At 57.8% G+C, this 18,091-nt stretch overlaps 1 protein-coding gene across 1 annotated transcript in view; it reads left to right on the forward strand.

The window, feature by feature from the left end:
• The first annotated feature begins 6,673 nt into the window (after nucleotides 1–6,673).
• LZTS1 (leucine zipper tumor suppressor 1) overlaps nucleotides 6,674–18,091 on the forward strand; it is a 42,144-nt gene continuing 30,726 nt past the window's right edge. The window contains exon 1 of the mRNA XM_008267266.4: nucleotides 6,674–6,853. The gene's annotated coding sequence lies outside the window, so the exon portion shown is untranslated. The remainder of the gene's footprint in view (nucleotides 6,854–18,091) is intronic.

The following is an 18,091-nucleotide window of genomic DNA, read 5'->3' on the forward strand; positions in this document are numbered from 1 at the left end:
GGCCCTGGGGTGGGGGCAGAGTCCTGGGAAACAATTAGCCTCCCCTAATTTATCCCCTGCTGGGGGAAGGAAATGAGCTTGCTCCACATTCCCCACGGGGGTACTAATGGTGGTCTCATATGCTCTGTTTGTTTAAATGAGTTTAGCCCCCCCCCCCCACTGTGAGTAGGACAGGGTCCATTTGCAAAAAAGCCTCCCTCAAACTGACAAGGGTCAGGCCCCCAGGAGAAATTAGCCCTAAGTCAATTAGCCCCTTAGTCACCAACTGGTGTGCTCGGGTTGCAGGCTGAAGGTTCCTAAGGACAGAGAAGAATAAGGGGTTATCTTCCTTTATGCATTAAATGCACCGTAGGGCACAAGTTACAAAGTGCTCAGTGGGATGGCCTGATGGACTTCCAGGGCCCAGGGCACAGGAGTGGGATAGAGGAGGAGGGGTCAGGACCTGGGGACAGCCCTGAAAAACACCTCTGGAATTCGGGCACAGGGACCTGGAGGTGGCTTTGGTGGCCTGGGGGGCTGGGGGGGTCTTCATGTGGAGCTCTGGCTTGCTGGGGGAATGGAGGGTGTTTGGGTGTTTGAGAGAGAAAAAACCGCTTTAACTTGGTGGTAGAACTGGCAGCTGTTTTGTGATTACCCATGTCTTGCTGTGGGGGTGTTTTGGGTAGAACTGAGAAAAGTCAGTTCAAGAGATCCTGCCAGGGCCGGGGCTGTGGTATAGCGGGTAAAGCTGCTGCCTGCAGTGCTGACATCCCATATGGGTGCCGGTTCAAGTCCTGGCTGCTCCAGTTTTGACCGAGCTGTCTGCTATGGCCTGGGAAAGCAGTAGAAGATGGCCCAAGTCCTTGGGCCCCTGCACCTGCATGGGAGACCCAGAAGACACTCCTGGCTCCTGGCTTCAGATCTGTGCAGCTCCGGCCGTTGTGGCCAATTGAGGAGTGAACCAGTGGAAGGAAGACCTCTCTTCTCTACCTCTCCTCTCTCTGTGTAACTCTGACTTCCAAGTAAATAAATAAATCTTGGGGAAAAAAAAAAAGAGAGAGAGAGAGAGAGATCCTGCCTGCCAGAGTAGAGAAAGCATAGGCTTTGCATGGACTTGAATGTCAATGTTTCTTTTCCCCTGTTTCCTAGTGGGGCTGATTATTTACCCACTGCATTTGAGAAAAGAGCTGTTGGTTTCTGTGATGACTAAACAAACTCCTATAGGAGGAAAGTGCCCCCCTCTAGAGGGCAGAGGTGTGGCCTGCGGATCCGCCAGCAATAACTCCCCAGGGTCTCCCTCATGGAAGACAAAGGTGAGATATGCAGGTATGCCCCAAGGCCTATCCTACCCCCAACCAGCTGGTCCGAAGCTGACTGTTGGATGGTGTGCTAAGTCTGTGTGGAGGCTGGCTGCCCTCTGGGAAAGATTTAAAAGCCCCTTATTCCTCCAGAGCCCTTGCTGGTTTCGAGTGTGACAACCAGATTGTTAGATCCAAGTTGCAATCATGAAGCGACTCTCTCGAGAACCCGGGAGAGACGGATGGAAAGACCCCCTTCCCTGGTGTCACTGTGAAGCCAAGGTGTGCACCAGCCTGGGAGCCCACCTGGGAGCTCGCTGATGCAGGGGATGTTCTTCCAGTTTGGAAGCCACCTTGAGTTCAAGTTTTTCTGCTGTTTGTACATGGAAACTTCTTCAGGACTCAGTTTTAGACAAACACGTCAAAACCACAGAAGAGGAACATTTCGGAATAAGTCATAGGCCAAGACCTTTCTAGAAAGGGTCTTTGTGTCCTACTGAAAAAGTACGGGTGATAGGGACTCAACTTGGAATGCTACCCGCTCATTCCCTGTAACCTTGGGTAGCACCGTGTTACAGGGAAAGCCTTGCCCTATGGCTGCTGCTTGAACTTGGCCAGCCTCCGTGTGGGAGAAGGCAGTAGTGCCACTAGATCCCTGGTCTTGCATTAGCCAAGTCAGCTGGCTCACTATTGCCTGCTCAAATACTGGCCAGATCGAGCCACTGTTAGGCACCGTGTCCCTCACCGGGTTCTGGGGGCTGGCGTGGGACTCGGGCCAGTGAGTCTGGGCCGAGTTCTTGCCTTGCTCCTAGACTGATTATTCTTCTCCTGCAAGAATTGGCCGAACCACTTTTCTTGAGCATTTTAGTGGAGTGGATTCATCATGGGTCAGGCAGAGAGAGCTCCTAGGACCTCTGAAGCTTTCTGGGTTTCTGACCTGAGTGCAGGTGGAGATAAGCCTGTTAACAATGAGTGATGATGATGATAAACATCTTGAGGTCATCCTACTTGCATTTTATCTCATGCATCTCCATAACACCGGGACAGAGCAGGGAAGAGCTATATCTCCCAATTCAAAGGCCAACTGGATTCCAGAGACAGGGTCTACAAGGTGCCCAGAGCCTTCCAGGTAAGGAATGTGAGTCCTGGCTGGAGGAGTGACCCACCCAGGACAGCCACAGAGGAACAGGGTAGAAAACAGGACACCACTCGGAGGTATTGGCTCAACCTACACATAGGCCAGCCTTCCCAGGAGGCAGGAGCAGTGGCAACCTGTGGATCCCTGAGAGCTTTGCTCTGTGGTCTAGCCTGGAGCAGTGGTAACCTGTGGTCCCTGAGAGCTTTGCCCTGTGGTCTAGCCTGGAGCAGTGGCAATCTGTGGATCCCTGAGAGCTTTGCCCTGTGGTCTAGCCTGAAGCAGTGGCAATCTGTGGATCCCTGAGAGCTTTGCTCTGTGGTCTAGCCTGGAGCAGCAGTAACCTTTGGATCCCTGTGAGCTTTGCCCTGTGGTCTAGCCTGGAGCAGTGGTAACCTGTGGATCCCTGAGAGCTTTGCTCTGTGGTCTAGCCTCATAGCCTCTTCTCAGCTACTTTTGCATATGCTCTGACCTCAGCCTAAACACAGGCAGCCTTGCCTATCTCACAAGGTAACACCCGGGAAGTTCCACGGGAAATGTTAGGAAACAAGCACTTGACATTTTGTGTTTTTCATACCACCTTCAGCTTTACCCAATCCTCACTTCATTGTCACCAGAGAGAAGGCAAATGCTATTAGGACCATTTTACTAACCAGAAAGGTGATAACAATGTTGCAGGTTTGAAGAAGTGGGACTGGCTGTGGGTCTTCTGCATCTAAATCCATTCTTTGAAACTCACCCTGTGGCCCTCCCCCCATTCATTTGAGTATTTTCTGAGTGCTGTCTGCATACCTACCAGGTGCTGGGTTCAAGGGGATCCAATGCTGAATAAGAAAGACAAGATCTATGAACAAGAAACTTCCAGAAGAGGTGAAGAGAAAAAAAAAAAAAACACACAAAGAAGCTAGGTAGTGGCTTACACTGTGATGGGTAAAGTACATTGAGAGGGGCCAGCGCTGTGGCATAGCAGGTAAAGCCGCCACCTGCAGTGCTGGCATCCCATGTGGGTGCCAGTTCGAGTCCCGGCTGCTCCACTTCTGACCCAGCTCTCTGCTATGGCCTGGGAAAGCAGTAGAAGATGGTCCAAGTCTTTGAGCCCCTGCACCCATGAGGGAGACCTGGAGGAAGCTCCTGGCTCCTGGCTTCAGATTTGCGCAGCTCCGGCTGTTGTGGCCACCTGGAGAGTGAACCAGCGGATGGAGGACCTCTCAATGTCTCTCTCTCTGCCTCTCTGTAACTCTGCTTTTCAAATAAATAAGTAAACCTTTTTTAAAAAAGAAAGTACATGGAGAAAAGCAGAGCTGTTTGTAACTGAGACATGCTGCTGTGAGTCTGATCTGGCGTGGTCAGCCTTGGCCCCCACATAGGAAGAACGGAGGCTAAGCCTGCGCATGATGCCCTGTGTCTCAGGTGGTGAACATAGGAGGGGGCTGGGTCTTTTTTTTTTTTTTTTTTTTCAAGAATATGCTTTGTGACCCAGCTTCCTAGAAGCAACTCAGGCTAGGGAGACCCTGAGGGAGGCAGAGTGCACCTGATACACCTCCTCAGAGCCCGGGATGCTCAGGAACTAGGCAAGAAAGAGGAGGAGCCCGGGAGAATCCCAGCGGGGGATGGACACACCCAGCCAGTGCATTACCATACCCCAGGGCTGACTCAGGAGCTAATTATGGCCTTGCACCGCTGGGGACCACATTCCTGAGGCTTATGCAGACACACACTCACACAGACACACACACTCACACTCAGACACACACACACAGACACACACACTCACAGACACACATACACCACACATACTCACACACACACACACACACACATACTCACACAAACATGCTGTACCACTCACAAATCTTCTTCCCTCTACTTCCTCCCCCTACTTTTTTTTTTTTTTGGTAAAGATTTATTTATTTATTTGAAAGGCAGAGTTACAGAGAAACAGAGGCAGAGAGAGAGAGGTCTTCCATCCCTTGGGTCACTCCCCAGATGGCCACAATGGTTGGAGCTGCATTGATCCGAAGCCAGGAGCCAGGAGCTTCTTCCAGGTCTCCCACGTGGTTTGCAGGGGCCCAAGGACCTGGGCCATCCTCTACTGCTTTCCCAGGCCACAGCAGAGAGCTGGATCGGAAGTGGAACAGCCCGGCCTTGAACCGGTGTCTATATGGGATGCCGCACTGCAGGCGGAGGCTTTACCCACTACGCCACAACGGTGGTCCCCTCCATCCCCCACTTTCATTGCACCCCACAGGATCTCTGAAGCAGCCGTTCCGTGGGACACAGTGTTTCATAGTGTGCCTCACTGCCACACAGACACACACCAGCATGTCACGCTGTGGCTGGAGATGAAGAAGTCCCATCGGGTCTGCTCCCTGGAACGTCTCATCCTGAACAGCGCCACTCTGTAGAGGAGGAAGCTGGCCCAGGCAGGGACATAGCTCATCCGAGAGCACAGAAACCACTCGGCGCCAGGGCCAGAAAGAGGTTCCCGGGGTCCCTGCCCACTGCAACGTCCTTCCACACCTGTAGACACACCCGCCTGAGCCCGACTGAGCTTTGGAGCCCACCAGATCCCTCACTGGATCTCCCAGGAGCCTCCCTTCAATCCCTCACTGGATCTCCCAGGAGCCCCCTTTCTTTAAGGTGCTGAGGTGCTGGGGAGATGCAACTCACACAGCAGAGCTTCCTGAAGACTGGGGAGCAAGCAACCACGTGACACGCCCATGGGCCTCTGGCAGGAGGAGGCATCACTGCCGGCAAAGGACCAGAGAAGACGGGCGAAAAGGTGGCACTTTGGGTCTCAGGTTCTAAGCAGTGCGGCGAGAGGAGTAGGGAGGAGGTTTGTCAGACTGCGGAGAAAATACATACAAAGATGGGGACAAGGAGGTAATGCTCAGGGAAGGCTGAGGAACGCTGGGGTTGACACAAAACACTTGGGTGGGGGCTGGTGCTGTGGCATAGCGGGTAAAGCCGCCGTCTGCAGTGCCAGCACCCCATATGGGCACTGGTTTGAGTCCCGGCTGCTCCACTTCCGATCCAGCTCTCTGCTGTGGCCTGGGAAAGCAGTAGAGGATGGCCCAGGTCCTTGGGTCCCTGCCACCCATTGGGGAGACCCCGTAGAAGATCCTGGCTCCTGGTCTCGGCCTTGGCCAGCCCTGGCCATTCTGAGGAGTGAACCAGTGGATGGAAGACAGCTCCCCCCCCCCAGGCAACTCTTTCAAATAAATAAAATAAACCTTCAAAAACAAACAAACAGAAACAAAACCGGAAAACCACCAAATCCTAGCACAAGGAACTAAGGAGGCCAAGGCCCTGCCCGCAGGGGGTTTGCATTCTGGAAGCTGATAGCCCATTTTTACAAATGCAAAAAAGGACCTGGATTCCGGCCCAGGCTGGAATGCTAGCTACAAAAGTCTAATCGCGCTGCCTTCCGGAGAGAGTTACAATCTCCTGGAGCTACTGAGGCCCAGGTGGGCAGCATCCCCTACAGCGTTTTGGGGCCGGAAATGTTAGAAACAAAAGGACTTGTTTCTGGGTGGGCAGTCGTTCCCCCAGCGTGTCTGTAATCAGAGGCCAATCCAACCTTCAGAAGCCAAACGAAACTAACTTCTCGGCTCCTCACACACCGCAGCCACCCGTGCCGCTGGGCCCCGGAGTGGGGGACAGCCTCAGCACCCCATTCCGCTAACCCCTTGGTCTGACCAAACTGCCTAAGTCTGCGTCCCTGTCCTGGCCCAATTTCTGGACGCTACAAGGGGGGTGGTATTGAAAATGACAGGGGCAGAACCAAGTGGGTTGACGCTTGCAGCCGGCCTCCGCTGTCCCCTGGGGATGGAGCTGGAAACACTGACTTCGGGGTTCTTCGGGGAGTGGGGAGCCTGTGCGGGGCCCTGGCCGTCCGTGGGCAGCTGCTTGGGGGCCTTGAGCACAGCAGCTCGGCCCTTCGCAGGGATCGGGGATTGCACGGAGGAGGGAGAAAGCTTGGGGTGCGTGAGGTTCGTAAACCAGGGAACGCGAGAAAAAGAGGCCGGCTGGGCGAACAGCGCCGCCCGGGGCGACCTGGGGTGCGCGGCGGGTGCGTGAGCCGAGCTTAGAGCCCGCAGAGCCCGCGCGGGCCGGGGGCGCCCGGGAGCCGGCGAGGCGGAGCCGCCCCAGCTGTCAGCCGGGGACAAAGGCGGCCTGGGCGGCCGCGAGGGGGCTGCGGGCGGCGGCGCGGCCAATGAGCGGCGCCCGCGCCGGCCCCGCCCCGCGCCGCCCCGCCCCGCGGCTCCCGCACCCCGCGCCCAGGCAGGCCGGCGGGCGGGCGGGCTGCGGAGCGCGGGGAGGCCGAAAGTTTCTGCGCTCGCTCGCGTCCGGGAGCCGCGCTGGCCGCCGGGCCCGCCGGGGAGCTGGCGGCGCGCACTGGAAGTCAAGTCCCAGGTCGGCTGCGAGGCGCCGTGCCCAGGTAGGGCGCGGGGGGCTGCGGGGCGCCCGTGCCCGGCCGGGCGGTCTTTTGTCTCTGCGCGCAGCTGTCAGAGTCTGTGCCTCTGCGGAGGGTGGGTGCCGTCGCTCGGGTGCCTGCCGGCAGCCCGGGCCTGTGCGTCCGTGTCCTGCTGTCTTTGTCCCCTGCAGACAGTGTCTGTGTCCGCTCCCAGCCCCGGAGTGATCCCGGCCGGGACGGGAGAGCTGGGGGACGCGGGGTGAGGCCGCGAGGCGCGCGTGTCGGGGTCTGACACTTGGGGCCGAGCTGCTGAACTTCTCCGCCTGGGACTTGGGAAACGGCCGGCGGCTTTGGAGGTGTGCGGTGTTCCCTCTGAAAGAACAGGGCGCCAGGGCTGAGGTGGACACTGAAGAAGGTGAGGGAGCGGGTACCCAAGGGACAGGTCACCGGGGTCAGCGGTGGATGTGGCCGGCGGGGATGGAGGCAAAGCACGCGCTTGAACACACTCACAGGAGTCACCTACTGCCTCACCTCTCGCCCTGAGCACCCCAGGCAGCCAGGCAGTGTCTCCCTCCCCGGCCCACCCTGTCACCCCTCGGTTCCCGGCTAGAAGCCAGTGGGCCCTGCCAGCCTGCAGGGAGCGCTCGGCTCAGCTCAGCCGCATCAGGCACGTTGAGGCCAGCTCTTTCCAGCTCCCAGCGCAGAGCCGCCAATGTCTCTGGCCGCAAACTTCTGCCCTCTGTCCACAGCCTCCTGTTGCTGCCGTGTGCGGCTGTCCGCCCTGCGCGCAGGCTGGGGTCTCTGAGAGGCTGTGAGTTCGCTCACGGAGCACGTGGCTTGCTGGGGGAGGGGAGGGGAGCTGCTGCAGACAGGACTCCCCTCCACCCCCAGGACTGTACATCCAGCCCTGTGTTTGCCAGTTACCTCCTCCTGCACCAAAAGCCTGCAGAAGAAGCTGTGGCTAGGGCTGAGAGAGAGAGTTAGTTTGTAACCTGAGCTTTCTCTGAGTTCAAAAACAAGGTTCTCCAGGCCCAGTGGCGGCAGGGAGCCTGGAGGTGGAGTGGGATTGTAGGTGTTGGAAGGGCACATGCGTGTGGGTGTTAGGAGCAATTACAGAGCAGGAGGCGGGGTGGACAGGAGCAGCCGGGTCGGTGGGCAGAGCACGCACTAATCAGCGGTGGCCCTGCACCTGGTGTTTAGCCAGCGCCTTTCCTCCGGAGTGCTCTCTGCACATCACAGACATTATCTCATTGGCAATCTCCATTATCCCCGCAGCCTAACTACCAGGTTGGCATGAGACCGGTTGGCCCTTGCTCTCCCCAGTGAAAAGTCCAAGGCACCAGAGGGAGGCTGGCTCCCAACTGCGGGTGGTGTGGGAGTTGGTGGTGGTGGTGGGGTCCCGGGAAAGGGTCTTTATCTGCAAAGGGCCTCATGGGTGAGCAAGGGGCACTCAGCTGCTGCAGGTGAAAAGACATTCCATGGAAAAAGAAGGGAGCCCGGGGCCTTGGCACAAAATAAATACGCATTGGGTGCCTGCAGCATGCCAGACTCTGGGGCTAGGTGGCGAGCTGATTATGACAAACCTATGGTGCAGCAGCTTACAGCCCGGTGTAATGGATAATATTGTAACAGCCTTTCAGAGCACCCCGTGTGCTGAGTACATTGTGTGCCCGGTACAGTACCTTTCTTTCCTTGTTTCATTATATGTTCACTGCCACCCTGCTGGGTAGGCAATCAGACTAAATTACTTAGCGAGGCTGGGGACAGGAGGGGCAGGGATTTGAACTCAGCTTAGGCAGATGGCAGAACCTGGCTCTGTCCTCACTCTTCTGCTACCTTTGAGGACAGATACCTAGTTCTTCCCTCTCGGGGCCCACCCACCTAGCTCCTACTTGGACTTTGGGTTTTACTCGTTCAGGGGGATCAGCATCTGCAAGAAAGCTTCCCCGATCCATTCTCTAGGTCGAATTCAGTCAGGTGCCTTCCCTGGGGTTCCATTTATTCCATGCTCCTGGCGTTTACCCTGAGCTGGGCTCCCAAGCAGCCAGCAGAGTTCCTAGAGGCAGAGACTGGGTTGTGAATTCCCGGCTCAGAGCAGGGCCTTTGGCCACTCTGAGAAGTCCCATGGTGAATGCCTGTTTCCTGAAGTCAGTAGCCCTTGGCAATGACCCCCTCCATCCCCGCCCTGTGGAGGGAGGGGCCATTTCCGGCATGGACACCCTTGAGGGGCCTGGCCTCTGGCTCTCCTGCCCCTTGCACAAGGTGCCTGCTGGGTTGGGGCTGCCCCACCCCAGGCCCTGTCTCCAACAGTTCTGGAGCTAACTGGCCCCTGGCCACTCCTGTCCTGATCCACCTGCCCACCAGTACAGTTACAGAAGGGGCAGGTGCTGGGCGGGAATGCAGGGGGGCGGGGTGGAGGATGTGCCTGGGGAACCTGGGGGGGGGGGAGGCTGATGGCTCAGGGACTTCTTGGGCTTTGCCAACGAAGAAGCATCTCTCTCCTTGGGCCGTGCACATCTTAGCTCTGCAGTTTGCTGCTTACGTTGCTGCAGCTGGAAACCCCTCATGGGCAATGTAACACGGCTGGCCACCACGTCAGGGGAGCTGACCCGGGCAGGGCTTCTCCAAGGGCGTGGGGTGCCTGGGCTGGCTTCCCACACCCTTTGCCTCACTCCCTTATTCTTCCCATCAGAGTGGCCACATATGTTCTCAGGGGTCCTTGCTCCTTTTTTTTTTTTTTAAGATTTTATTTATTTGAAAGGGAAAGTGAGAGATAAGAGATAAGATCTTCCATCCACAGTAGGCTCACTCCTGGAATGGCCAGGCCGAAGCCAGGAGCCTAGAATTCCATCTGGGTCTCCCGTGTGGGTGGCAGGGGCCCAAGCACTTGGACCACCTTCTACTGCTTTCCCAGGCGCATTAGTAGGGAGCGGGATTGGAAGTGGAGCAGCCGAGACTCAAACTGTTACTCTGATATGGGATGCTGGTTTATTCCCCAGCTGGCCACAACAGCCAAGACTGGGCCAGGCTGAAGCCAGGAGCCAGGAACTTCTTCTGGGTCTCCCATGTGGGTGGCAGGGGCCCAAGGACTTGGGCCATCTTCAGCTGCTTTTCCCAGCCTTTGAGCAGATGGCTAGATCGAAGTAGAGCAGCCGGGATGCGAACTGGCGCCCTATGGGATGCCAGCGGCATGGCAGGTGGTGGCTTTACCCTGGCTGTGGCCCCTTTCATTTTTCTTTCATTACTCAAGTGTGGAAAACTGCATTTTAGTTTTCATTAATGACTTAATCTGTGCAAGGGGCTAGAGTGATGGGAGTTTGTTTTAAAGCTAACTAATACTTTGAGACTACACTTTGTGATGGGGCTTGGGAAGAGAGACTGGCACACTGAATTAATGACAAGGAAATGGAACCTTGGGTTGTGCTAACTTGGAATACAGCAGCTGCCCAGCATGGGAGGTGAGCTGGGAGACACCAGCGAGGGGGTGATCCTGGACTGACCCTTGAGGTTGGACCCAAGCCGAGTGAGAAGGGAGCGGACAAGCCCAGAGCGGAGCAGGTGGGACTTTCTCTTCCAACGGGAGCTCTGGTTGGGAGCCTTTGGCCCAGCTCTGCCTGCTGGACCGGCCCCACCAGCCCAGACAGAGCTGGTGAATAAACGTGCGGCGGGAGCCAACTGCCCTCTCACCACTGCCTCCGGCCAGGGCCAGGGTGGCCTGCGGATCTGGTGCAGGTCTGGTAGCCAGACTCACAGGCCCGGCCGAGGCGGACTCCCCTGTCTTTGGCGAAGTCTTGTTCTGGTTTCCATCTTGGTGTCGGTCGCGTTCCAGTTTTCACCATCCCCATGTGTTCTGTGAGTAATGATGTTAGAGGCTGTCTTCTTGAGAGTGGGATTTATTATTACTGTTATTATTATTATTACTACTACTATAACTACATGACTCGGTGAGATGATCGCTTCATACCAGTCTGGGCGTGGGGGAAACTGAGGCAGTCTGTCCGTGGTGAAGGAGCCCACCCCAGGTGGTTAGGGCAGGGCAGAGACTCCAGCCTGGCTGGCTTGCCTCCCAGCCCAGGGCTGTCGCTCTGAAGCCATCAGACCTCACTAGTTAAACGAGATGTGGGCTCACGGAATTGTAGACGAGAGTTTAATAGACAGACGACTGCAATATTTTTCGAATCACAAGCACTCATTTGCTTCTGTAATTATTGTAATTCCAGGATTACGGGGGCTTCACTCTTTCCGTGCCAGCTCCCCCTCCCCCTCCCTCTTGCCTCCAGCACGCCAGGCTCACTAGACCAGAGCTAGGGAACTTACAAAGCCCATGGAGTCATTGGGTCCACCCTTCTAGAGCAACCACAGATGGCAGTCGAAATTCAGCACATCCATAGCAGGCTCATTTTTTAAGTTGATGATCTCAGATGGCCCGCGAATGATGTCCCACGTATCCAAGCGGCCCTTGGCGGAGGTATCCAGAACAATGGGCTGTGTACCTGGGACTTGGTTTCAGGAGTGACATTTTGTCGGCTGGATGCCGGTCCTTTCCTTGTAGCCATGACAGTCCCTGAAGTTCAGTCACACGGAAGTCAGAGCAAGTTTGCTCCTACGCTATCTGAATCAATGACGCTTCCTTGGAGCAGCAAACTCTATCGTGTCATCTGTTGTCCATAGGCAAGTAAGCTCTACACTGACGCTGGATAGCGGTCTCCTTGCCGGTGATGTAAGCAGACTTCAAGGGCCCTTGCACCTGGAGGCCACCCCCATACCTGGAGAGGGGTGGGAGGGGGCAGGAGGGAGCATAGGGAGGGTGGGAGAAAGACGGGGACAATTAGAGGGGGCCGTGCCTGCTAGCTAACCACAAGAGTGAATAGTGCTCATTGATCCAGCAGCGCTGATTCTCTTACTAAGTGACAAGCCATGTTGGTGTCTGGACAGCTGCCTTGGGGGTCATGTCCCGTACCTGGAACAAAGGTGGCAAAGAGCAGGGTCTTGCCCAGCCCTGCCTGGTTTGCATCTGTGGTGGGTTATCCCCGTGGGAGAAGGTCACTGCCTCCAGGGTGGCAGCCGGAGCAGGTGCACGGGTGCACAGGCACACACGCATCTCTGCAGCCCCTCTGCCTCCTTCCCATGACCGGTGCTTTTCTGTGATACCCTCCCACCCAGAGCCACCGGGGGCTGGGACTTGCTGTGCTGTCCAGCTGGGGTGGCCTCTGTGCGGCTGGATCTGGGGGTGCTCAGGCAGCTCTTGACCCTCAGCACGCCCGGAGTGGTCTTTGGGCGCCCGTGGGCACTTCAGACCTGCAGAGTCTCTCAAGCTAAGCAGCACTGCACCAGAAGGGGAGGGGCCAGCATAGACGGCCCAGCCAGCCTGAGGGCTGGCAGGGGCGAGAGTGCCACCCCCACCTCCCATCAGGTGTCCAAAGTGGGGCAGGGACGAGGGGCGGGGGCAGCCGTTGCTCTCACCACCTAGGCAAGCCCGTGCGTGCGTTTCACCTCACCCCTGGAGACTCCCAGGAGGCCATGGCCGGGGGCACGCGGTGCAGGGCTGTGCACTTGGCTCCGGCACCTGTTGGCGTCGGGGGCATGCTCCCTCTCCCTGCTGATGCAAACGCATTTGCTGTTAGCTCCCCCCGCCTTGCTCCTGGCACCCTGCACTGCTAAATTGGTCTCAACTTGCTGCACTTCCGCCCACCTCCTTAGTCATTATTCGCTGGCAGCGTTCAGAGAGTGGGTGTCAGGCAGCCGAACATTATATTCCTGCTGCAAGGAGAGAGAATTGAGGGTAGACAGGCAGGAGAGCGGAGAGGAGGCAGGGACAGAAAGCCAGTGCCTGGTCGCCGGGGATCCCAGTGACACAGCAAGGTGGGCTGTGCCAGGTGGATGGGTCCTGGCTCATGGGGAGGAGAGGACCCACCCTTCCTGAACTCCTGTTCCTTGAATTCCCCAGGATGGGCTGAGATTGATGGTGGAGAGGGGTGAGGGATGAGGTCTCCCTGCCCTCCACCCCAGCCATTCAGATCTCCCTGGTGTGGCCCAGGGACTCCAGACCTTGGAAACGCAGGCGGGCAAGAGGAGAGAGAAAAACAAGGGATCCTGCAGGGCTCAGTGAGTGAGCAGAGCCTTGCAGTGGGCAGACGGCTCCAGTGAGCTCCATCGGAGGCCTTGACCTTGTCCTGAGGTTCGCAGGAGGTGGAAATCCAAGTTCTGGCTCCTGGCTTCAACCCGGCATAGCCCTGGTTGTGTTAGCCATTTAGGGAGTGAACCAGCAGATAGAAGATCTCTCTCTCTCTCTCTCTCTTTCTCTCTCTCTCTCTAATTCTGCCTTTCAAATAAGTAAAATAAATCTTAAAAAAAAAAAAAAAGGAGAAGAAAGACACGGTTCCAACCCGTGCTGGCTTGTGACTTTCTGCACCTCCCAATCCAGGCTATCTCCCTCGTACCCTCAGGAAAACCCCAAGTGCAGAAGTCTGCAGGCAGCTAGGGAGTCGGGGAGTTCGCTGAGACTGTCCAGGGTCAGGTGCAAGGACAGTGCCAAGCCCGGGTGTCTGTGGGAGGCCTGTGCTGTGCTCCACCCCTGAGCAGCAGGGTCATGGCCGGACAAGTGCAGCGCCAGACAGCCTCCCTTCTCCACCCACCCCCCCGCCCCTGCTCCCCCCCCCCCGCCCTTGCTCACAGCTCCCCTCCCTGCCGATCAAATTCCCCCAGCCCCAACGCCTCCGTGGCGCCAGCAGACAAACCGCACACAGGCAGGTGGGGAGAAGTGGAGAAGCCAGGCAGAGCCCCCTGCCTCCACCTGCTGTAACGCAAGCCTGCCTCTGAAGGAGGCCCCCCCCAGGAGTCCCCAGCTGCCTGGGGCCCCTCCCCTCACCAGGCCCCCCCTCAGGAGTCCCCAGCTGCCTGGGGCCCCTCCCCTCACCAGCCAGCCCGGCAGCTGCCCGCTGCTTCCCCGGCTCAAAGGCTCTGCCGCCCAGCCGGCGGGGGTGGGAGGGGGCAGGTGTGGGCTGGGCGGGAGGCTTTTCCTGAGTCGGGGTCCTCGGCCCCCAGACCTGGGAGCACCAGACCTTCTGCTCCCCTGGGTGCCTAGCAGGGCCTCTGACATCTGTCGACTTCGCCAGCTGCTGACAGTGATGGTGGGTGAGCATCCCTTGTAAGGGCAAGCTCCCACAGGGCCAGCCATCCAGGGACTGATCAGGAAATTCAAGAGTCGGCCTCGAAGCCGCGTCAGATGCTCTGTGCAGCAACGCAACATGTCAGGGCTGGAAAGACCCTTGGACGCCAGTCTGCCTGCCCCGCCCTCTCTGCACCCCATTGCTTCCCCTACTGTCTTTTCCCAAGAACTCCCGTCCCAGATCCTGGGAATCTAGCTCTTTCTATTTCCGTCGCAAAAGCCCTGGAATGCTAGATCTGCCTTAAGTTCCGCATGCACTAGATCTTGGGACCTCCAGAGGAAATCAACAAGACCCAGGCCTGCTGGGAGAGGCCCTGAATGTGGCCCAGGCGGGGGACAGTGGGATTGGGGGCTGGTGCATGGAACCTTTGAAGTGAGACACCCAGGAGTAGCGGATGGCAGCCCTGGGCTGCAGGAAGTGGCCTGGCAGTGGAGCAGAGGAGGTCGGAGGGTGCAGAGACTTCTCTCTGGGAGCAGCAGTCTGTCTAAGAATGCCGTTCTATCGCCATCCCTTATCTCCTGGTTGGTAGCTCATGTTCTGAGGCCTGAGATGGTCAAGTTCAAGGTGCGAGTGCCAGGGCTTGGGGACAACACAGGCATTTCCTCTCTGCTCTGGACCTGAAAAAAAAATCAGGGGAGGCCTTTTTTCCTCCCTCCTCCTCTTCTTTCTCCGTTTTTATTTTCTAAATACTGATTGGAGAGACCAAAGCCAGGAGTTAGGAACTCAATCCAGGTTCCCCCACGTGAGTGACAGGGACTGAACTACTCGGACCATCGCTGCTGCCTACCCGGTCTGCGTTGGTTGGGAAGCTGGAGTCGGGAGCCGGGGCTGGGGCACGGATCCAGGCACTTGGAAAGAGATGTGAACATCCAAACTGTTAGGCTGCATGCCTGCCCCTCCTCCCCACCCCTGTGCTCTGTTAACAGATGAAGGCCCGGAGAGGGGAAGGGACTTGCTGAGGGTCCCACACGTGGTCAGTCTCCCTCCAACCACCAGCTGATCGTGGGCTGGGATGGAGGGCGGGGGGGGGGGCACAGCCTTGCCCCAGGGGCATGCACAAGGTCCCCAAGGGCTGGCATTGTGACACAGTGGGTGAAGCTGCTGCCTGCAATGCCCGCACCAGCCCGCTGCTAATGCACCCAGGAAGGGAGCAGAAGACGGCCCGAAGTGCTGGGGCTCCTGTCACTTACATGGAAGACCAGGAGGGAGATTCTGGCTCCTGGCTTTAGCCTGACCCAGCCCTGGCCATTGGGGGCCATCAAAGTAGAGTGAAAGCAAAACAGCAAAAAGTAGAGCAAGCCATGGGGGTCTTCATGTGAGTCACCCTTGGTGCATGTGTTTGGGAGTGGGGAGTGAACTGTGGAAAGAGCATGGTTCTTTTGTTTTTGTTTTTTTTCTTAGGGGCTATTCCCTCTGCTTGAAATTATGGTCTCTATCTTAACTTTACATCTAGATCTTATCATCCTTTTTTTAAAAAAGCTATTTATTTATTTGAAACAGTTACGGTGCAGGGGGGCCTTCTATCCTCTGGTTCACTCCCCAAGTGACCGCAGTGGCCCAAACTGGGCCGATCTGAAGCCAGGAGCTTCCTCCAGGTCTCCCTCATGGGTGCAGGGGCCCAAGGACTTGGGCCATCTTCTACTGCTTTCCCAGGCCATAGCAGAGAGCTGGATCGGAAGTGGAGCAGCCAGGTCTCGAACTGGCGCCCATATGGGAGGCTGGCACTGCAGGTGGTGGCTTTACCCGCTACGCCACAGCGCCAGCCCCTTGTTTTGTTTTGGATTCAGATAGTCCAGTGTTCATGTCCGAGCTCGGTGCCTGCTAGCTGGGCAACCCTGGGCAAGCCGCTTGGCCTCCCTGAGCCTCAGCCGTCTCCTCTGCCCAAGGCAGTGCGTCTCACCGGAGTTTCCTGAACATGCCATCAGCCGGCACCTGCGGAAGCTCATGAAACGTAGCAGGAGCTCACGTTCTATAAGTCCAGAGGGTGAAGGAACGCAGGCCTGTAGCAGCTGTCAGGAGGGCCGGGAGCCAGGGCAGGGGCCTCGCGGGGCCAGCTCTGCTGGCTGTGACATTGGTAACTGTGTGCAGGTTGCAGCCGAGCACCTGGGAGAGTGTCCCTGTGCCTGTGACGATTGGACACGGGTGACTTCACTGCAGGTCCCACCTCGGCGCTCCTGCTCAGAGTGGCTCTCGCCAGGTGGGTGTGCAGAGGGGCAGGTGCACCACTTCCATGATGATACGCACCAGCAGGTGGGTGGCCTGGACTTTCAGGGCTGGGAAGGTTCCTCCCCAGGGCGGACGGCAGCACGGAGGGGGCTTATTCTTCTCCCTGGTGCTTCAAAGCCAATGATTTTCCCATCTGGGTGACTCTCTGGGTTATACAGCACGCAAAGCCAGGAGAGGAGGAGACTTCCCCCTCCCTGCAGTGCAGGGCGGCTGCCCAGATGGGAAAGGGGCCCAGGGCTGGCTGAGTCTCACCAGGAGAGCGGGGGCGTGGTGGAGTTTGACTCTGCGCTGGGAAAATGGAGAGAATGCATGGCGGTACCCACTGTGGGGGCTGGGGGAAGCTGCTCCCGTCTGGGACGCACCTTCCATGCCAGGGCCACGTGGGAGCAGGGATTGTTGGCACTGAGTGTGCCTTCAAATGCTACGGTTCCACCAGCCGTTTGAATTCCGCTACTGTAGGGGTCTCCTGACCTGAGCCGTGCTGACTGTGCAGGAGGCACCTCCCCAGAGAGCTCAAAGTCGCAGTCCTTCTCTTCTTTGTCCAGGGTGATTTTTTAACGGGGAGGAAGCTTGGTCCCTGTGAATGGGGCGGCCCAGACATGACTTCTTGGCCCGGGGCGGGACGGGGGTCGGCGCACAGCTATTGAGTGTTCAATCTGGCTTTGGGAACCAGCAACTTCGAGTAAGCACGCCTTTCCCCAGGTGCACCTGGCTACCTGGCAGAAGACCAGGTGTACCCAGTGGGCTCTCGGGCCTTGTAGGCACGCCTGGGAAGGGAGGTGTGTGTCCTTGTGCCAACTGGTCAGTAGGGCCACCCAGGGACCCCCAGCCCTGCCCAGAGGCAGCAGAGGAGGCCTCAGGACATCCCCTGCCCTCCAGAGCTATGCAGAGGTAGGAGGCGTGCCCCTGTGGGATGGGGCCGACTCAAAGGGCTGCCCCGGGTCCCGTCCCCAAGGAGACCACAGTCCCCACCAGGGCTTCAGGAGGCACGAGACACACGTGAGACTGTGGAGGAAGCACCCGGCAGCCTGGGATTAAGCCCCACTCGCAGGCAGGACTGCCGGCCAAGAGTCTAAAATCGTAGGACCACCTTAAGATCTTCCTGAAGATAGATGTCTTCACCCAGAAGGGCCTGAGGCAGGTGTATCCCGGGGCAGGAAAACATAAGGAAATGACAACCCCAGAGCCCTCCTCTGCCCCGCCCCCTTCCTGCAAGGACTCTGATGTGGGCTCCCCTGCCTGCCCCTGAGCAGCTGAGGGTGAGGATCCACCGGGAGCTGCCAGCTGTGTGGTTCTCTGGGCCCCCAGCTGCGCCTGGCCCTGTGCCTCTGAGCAGCTTGGGGGGTGGGGTGGGACAGGAGCCACCTGTTGGCTTGATCTCTTCTCCTGAGGCACAGAGGGGCCTGCAGGAAGGCAGCCCCTTACAGGCCAAGCTGGGTCCACACTGAGAGCCACAGGGAACCTCTGTCCAGCTGCTCAGGGTGCCGACCGTGACCGATCGCCAGAAACACTGGAGGCTGGGGGCACCCAGCCCAGTGCAGAACTGAGCCTCACTGGGCGCACACCAGCCCCTGGGCCCTTTCTTGTCCACTCCCACTGCCATGGAGGTGAAGGGAGTCCCTGGGCGCCTCCACTCTGTCCCCGCCCTCTGGTCCCTGAACCCCTGATGGAAAGACATCTCCCCCTCCTCCACCCCCACCCCCACCCCATGCTCCTCTCCCTCAAGTAGGCGGCAGATGGTGGATTGAAGTGTGGGGGCCAGCACCATCCCAGGCTGTGGCCAAGATCATGTGAGAGCCAGAGACTCCCACAGCAAGACCGTGGGGGAAAGACGGGTGGTCCAGTCTCATTGGCACCCCAGGCTGGG

Source organism: Oryctolagus cuniculus, chromosome 8 (assembly GCF_964237555.1).
Source record: "Oryctolagus cuniculus chromosome 8, mOryCun1.1, whole genome shotgun sequence".
NCBI classification, from domain to species: Eukaryota; Metazoa; Chordata; class Mammalia; order Lagomorpha; family Leporidae; genus Oryctolagus; species Oryctolagus cuniculus.